Source organism: Habropoda laboriosa, unplaced genomic scaffold (assembly GCF_001263275.1).
Source record: "Habropoda laboriosa isolate 0110345459 unplaced genomic scaffold, ASM126327v1 scaffold434, whole genome shotgun sequence".
Taxonomy (NCBI): domain Eukaryota; kingdom Metazoa; phylum Arthropoda; class Insecta; order Hymenoptera; family Apidae; genus Habropoda; species Habropoda laboriosa.
The window spans coordinates 610,743-617,311 of NW_017100599.1; positions in this window are offsets into that span (position 1 = coordinate 610,743).

The following is a 6,569-nucleotide window of genomic DNA, read 5'->3' on the forward strand; positions in this document are numbered from 1 at the left end:
AAGGAAGAAGATATTACATCTACGATAAGAGAAACACACACAAAAAAATGTGAATATAAACGAAAGGAAAAAACAAGAAAACAATGACACGAGAGCGCTATGTGTACACAGGGTGAGAATTTTGGCGAGAGTCGTCAGAACGTGGTTGAAAGGGGATGAAAATTGAGAAAGTGAGAAAATGAAAAGGGCGGCAAAAGACGAACGAAAAGCAGAGAAATAATCGCGTGCTCGGTTCGTCGACGAATTTCGCGGCTCGCGTTTTCCGATCATTTCGAAGAAGGGGTTGGGATTTTTGGTGTCGAGGTATGGACGAGGGGTCGAAATTACAGGAGAGAGATGGTAAAATTCGAAACAAGCTGACACGCTACAGGGTGAGCGAAATAAAAGTATCGTGGGACGTATTCGATTGATAGCCAGGCGTAACACGTGTGAAACGGCAAACGACACACAGGTGAAATAAAAGGAAAGTAATTGTGGGTAATGTGCGAGAAACGTCGCGTCCTGATTCCGGACGCGAGGGGTGATACCGATCTGATGAATTTTCGGGGGCTGACTAACGAGCGAATTTCTCGAGGATCGACTTCGAAAAACATTTTAGACGACGTGAAAATTAGAAAGGTTGTACGCGAGTGTTAAACAAACAAAGGAAGGAAAATGGAGAACGCTGCGGGAAGGGGATTATTAAAAAAAACAAAAAAAAAAAACAAAGTGTTATGTGTCGTTTACGTATGCGATGATAGGAACATACACACACGCGCACAGACGTACACACGCGCACACGAAACATGTACACGTTAATGAAACACAGAAAACGTGCACGGGATACGTTTGCAAAAAGAAAAAAAGAAAAAGGAAAAAAAAAAGAAGGATCGATATGCGCATTATTATACACGTTCACTAAAAGTGTAAATAGTTTGGTACATGTACATACTCGATTGAATCTTTAATTGTTTAATTTTTCTTTCCTTTTTTCTCTATTTAAATTAAGTCGGAAAAAATGTATTCGCGTTATTTTCTCTGTTTTCTTTTTTTTTTATTTCTTCTCGGCTAACTCTGCCAAGCAGAAAAACTTTGGGAGCGAAACGAAGGGGAATAGAGAGTAGTGTTTAGGATCGTATACAAGTTCTATCTAAGTTAAGTTTACCATTTTTCGTTTCATTTTTTCTTCTGTTTTTGTTCTTTTCTTAGGTAATTTTTTTTCGGGATCACGTTCGTAAACGAAATTCGAGGGAATTTGAGCGTTTTTTGGGGGCTGAGAGGCCGCGTTCTTTTATTTAAAAAAAGAATTGTTTTCTTTAGTTGCATCGTTGTTTGACAAATTTGCGTACGTAGGAACCACGCGTGTACACTGTGTATATACATATATATATATATAGACGTATATGTACTAGTAAGAAGAATCGAGTCGAGACGGGTAATCGTGTCTGGTCTGAGGAGAGATCGCTGGATCTAAAATCAGGATAGATTTTAAACTCACACCCTTTCCGCGATTCGAAGTGAACGATATGTAGAATGTGTAAAACTTCTTTTCGATAATATTCGTCGTTCTTTCTTCGAGTTGCTTGTTCTTTTCTTTTTCTTTTTTCTCTTTTTTTTTCGTTTCGATCGCTGAAAAACACCCTTAGAAGCTTCTAATTCTCATAGAGAAAAAGAGAAACATTCTGAATGTGAAAGATCGGAGCAACGGTCGAATGAAGAAATTCATTAATTAAAATACATCACGAAGACGAATTCATAGCGAAAATACGCTTCTCAAGGGTACTTTTCAACGTCCTCATTTCCATCTCGTTTAAATTTCGCGCCACTTCACCGTATCCCGATGTCAACGAATTTTCATTCACATACACTAAACAAGCGTCGTTTCGACAAGCTTGTATATGCGAATCAAAATTCACGTACGTACATGCACACACTTTACATACACACACACACACACACACAGAGAAAAAACGTATAACAAGCAGAGACACATAGGAGAGAGGCGTGGTATCGCGCGTACGCTTCGCTGCGTGCAATATATATCCACGTTACGAAAGCCGCGCATCGACAGCGTACGCGCACCTATGTACCATTTATTGTATCACGGCGTAGGATAAAATGTTGCATGTTGTTTCTATAATATGTGTTTTACGGATTGAAAATCCTTTAAATAGATGTCGTGTGTGACACAGCTTGGCGAGGGCGGGATTTACACCGCGGGCCCCCACCGATGATCCTTTCGGCGCGCGTTCCAGAACGAAAAAATCGGTCGGACGAAGGGAAACGTGTGTGTGTGTGCGGGGGGGGAAAAACGAGAAAGGAGGAGAAACTCTTGTTGGGTTGGTTGGACGGAGGGAAGATTGCAAAATCGACAAGGGAGGAAGGATGGGGAAAAATCGGTGCGCGATCGAGACTCACGGTGTAAACGGGCTTTGCGCGATTTATAAAGTAAGCGAATGAAAGAAATGTGTTGAAAAACGAGACGGTAAATCCTTCGTCGCTGCTGTTCGAGAAAATTTGGAGTCGCGTGCGGGTGGGCAGAGGATATTTAGAAGGAGAGGGGGCAAAAGAAAAAAGGGGGGGGGACGGCGAATGAAATAGGAAATTTGGGGAAGATCGGGGTGAGTAGTAGAGATTTTGTCGCGTAACAGCGATCCGGGAAGAGAGTCTCGACGTGTTATATCGCTGCGTGTAAGCTGTTGCTTTCCGCGCAGCCTGCACTTTGGCAGGAGAGAACTTCTATGCTATACCGTTTTCATCGTTGTATAGTATAAAGAAAGACGGTGATAGAGGAAGGTTAATAGTACTATACCACATAGTTGATAATGATTGCATAGTACATGTATCACGCACGCATAAGCATATTTAAACGTGAGGTTAAAAAAAAAGCATTAAACAAAAAAAAAAAGCGTAATTCATTGGATTTAAGGAAAAAAATCATAAAAAAAAACGTGTGTAAGGGAGAAGAGAGGGGGAGAGAGAGAGAGAGAGAGAAAAAAAAAGGATATATTACAAGCGTGTAAAGAGTACATTTTAAACCGGAGAGAGGAAGAAAAAAAAAGAAGCGTAACGAACCTTCATTTCTTTGCGGCATGGATAATTTTTTCTGGAATTTAATCAACTCCTACGATTATTATTAAACGATTACCAATTAAATATTGTAAAACTCCTGCGTATTTAAGGGGGCTCAGATTGTCGCGCGGCGGGGCTTCGATTTCGAAACGGCGTAGCGACCGCTCGAGGCGAGCGTCACCTCGTTCTCGAGCGGCCGCGACTTATAGTACAAAGTAAACTATTATTAAAGTAATAACGTTAAGGGGTATACAAATGGAATAGAAAAAGAAAAGGAAAAAGGAAACAAAGGAAAATCGATGATATAATGAACGCGACGATATGCAGAAAAGGGAGGAGAAGAAGAAGATAAGGTGGAGATGAACAATTGCAGATTGCGGATTTTTGTAGGAAAGAGAGAAAAAGTTGGAAAAAAAAGAATGGGAAAACTTTTACTATACACGCTCTATGGAACGATCACATTTACTGTATATGTATAACGATCGACGAGAAACGATGACGATAAAAAAAAAAAAGCGATGGTTTATTGTAAAAAATTGATTATATAGATGAAAATCGGACGGCCAGAATGGCGGGCATCGGTGGAACGATCGATGGGATTCGACGATCGCGATTTAATTAAGCTCATCACAATGCATTTTCCGATCTCGCCGTTTATAATATACAGGGTGCTGTACAGATGTCGGAGGTGTTCGAATTCTTCCCCGATGGATCGTCGCGTGTGGTGCGCGATTCATTTTGCCGATCGATAAAAGTCGTCGCCTTCCGTTTCTCACCTTTGCACAATTTCCACGAACGGAAGTGGCAACTTAGTTAACGCGACGTCACGCCGATTTTTCACTGTGATTCTTCTTCTGTCGATAGCGAAGAGAACTCTGTATTACGATATCCGCGAGAGAACATGCTAATCGACGATTTTTATCGATGTAAGGCAAAAAGACGCGTCGTCCAATCGGGTGAGAATATGAAATATTTTTGTGATTCGTAAGAAAGAAGAGGAGGGGACACGTGTGTTTTTACCTTGTAAGCAGCGTCGAACCGTTGGATGTTCATATGCACGTTACATATCAGTTGGTTTAAACCGTTCGTCCCGATTTTATTGCGATTCCTCGTACCACACAGTCACTCTCTTCTTCTTATCTGAAATCATATTATAGAAGAACTGATTGTTCACCGACTGGTTCCATGTGATCGTAATTTTATACCAAATAGCTCGCAATAGTTTATAATAGTTACAAAGTTGTTGAATAATCGTTTTTACTACAGACTGCTTTCCGTTTTCGTTGTACTGATTCTATAGGTTTTTAATAACGTGCAGAGAGAAAGAGAGAGAGAGAGAGAGAGAGTGAGATAATTGATGAAAATGACGCGTGCCGCCATTAGCAACATTATATGTGTATATATATATAGGGAATATAGGCTCGAATCCTTGTTATACGCGTGTTAACGAACAGTTAGACGGATGAAAAGACTGGTGAAACTCGTCACTGCCACTTTGGTGAATCGAGATCCGTCGAGGAATCGATCCACGGATGCGCGTCCTGCCGCCGTCCAATCTCACAATAACGGAACACAATACTTCGTCATAGACACACTAGTACAAATGCTACCTCACACAAGACATACAGGGTGCAGAAGAAAGCAAAAGTAACAAAAAGAAAAAACGAAAAAAAAAAAAAAGAGAAGAAGACGAATAGAAAGCTTGATAAAAGTCTCTGTACATAGAGAAATATGAAGGCACAGTTTAGAAACGTATTTTGCGATAGAATCGAACGTCGTCTCGATATAAATAGTGTCCCGCGAGACATGCTTGAAAGAAGAAGAAGACGATAACGATGAGAAAGAAAGGAAAAAGAAAAAAAAAGGGTGAAAGGTAGTGGGGGAAAAGAAAAAAGAAATGGAAAACGATAGTTAAAACAGAGGTCAGAATGAAAGAAAAAAGAAATTCGAAAGAGTCCTTTTCTCAGGAATAATGAAAACCAAGTACAAACTACAAAGTATAATAGTCGATAAGAATTTTAAATAACATAAATCAATAATCAAGCGATGCAATAGATCGAGTGTATAGTAGGGTTCATCGATGTAACTTCTCGTTTACGCCATTTTTTTCCTCTTTATCTAAAAATCTCTCCTCTCCTAATCTATTTCTCACACTCGTTCCTTCTACGCATCATTTCTGTCTCACACCATTTCCTCCGCTCTCTGTCTCTTTTGTTAACAAGAAAACCGACGATAATTCTGTCGATCATCGTCGATCCACGAATCGTTAACGTCGACGCTGTGTCACTTTCGTTGCAAGATATGTTAATTATTCAAGGGTCAATTGCACGCAGATGCACGAGAACAGCTCTGTGTTCCTCTCGAGCCTCGTGTACCCTCGTCGTTCTTTTTTCCTGTTAAATCGTGGCGTGGAGCTCGTTGGAACCGTTTCCACTTCCGTTCGCCCATCGCGTTCCGTTCACTCGTAGGCGAACGAGAAGAAGAAAGAGCGGGTAACGTCGCTCGAACGAAGAGAGAAAAAAAAAGAAGAGAAACACCGGTGGACGAGGGAACAGGTGTCGTACGAATCGAAAGCTAATTAACGCGAGAAATTAAATGAAAATTGACGACAGAACGTTTCGTTCGTACACCACTTTACTCCTTTCCACTCGTACATATTCGTGTTCGGTCACATCGAGAGCACAAGTAATTCTCTTCGTGTGATCTCACGTGTGATCTTCTCTTTCTTCGACGCAATCGCACGATTTCAGAGTTCTTCGGACGCGTCAGAGACCTTTTCCTTCCCCCAATTTTTTCGAATTTCCCGCACAGGGAGCACGATCCTTCAGTGGTTTACATTGTTCTTGTTGATCATGCGTTTGTTCCTTGTTGGTCGTTCTTTTTTGTTGCGTGGCGTTTCGCTACCGGACGAATGTCCCAAGCGTGTAACTGCTTGTTGTTTGCACTTTTTTTTTTTTTAGAAACGTTTAAATAATGTTGGGTATTTTTTCATTAATTTCTTCTTCCTTCTTAAGAAAGCAGAACGTGCATTTTCTGGTTTTCTCACCGGACTTCTTCCTTGGTCCGAGCGTTCTGCTTGCAATTTCGTCTATCAAATTTTCCTGCCTTTTCTTCGTTTACTTCAAGACGTACTCTGTCTTCGTTCACTTTCGTCGTTTCTATTCACGCCAAACATCTCTCCCCCTCTGTCGAAGAAGAGAAAAGATCGATCTTACAACGTGGATATTTTTAAATTTTTCTTATCTAAGTAAGCCTGAAAGTGCGTATTTTCTGTCTTTCACCAACTTCTTCTTCCTTCGTTCGAAACGTCTACATGTAATTTTCGAATTTTCTCGCTTCTCCTTTTCTACCTCTTCGTTCACTTTCGTCGTTTCTACTCACACCGAGCGTCTCTCCGTCGCAGAAGAAAAGATCGATCTTACGCTTCAACGGGCACAGGCATCCGTCCGGTTGCATTTTCTCGACGCAGAAACGCCACTGATTCCTCGGTGAAAAAAATCTCTTTCAACGTTCTCCAA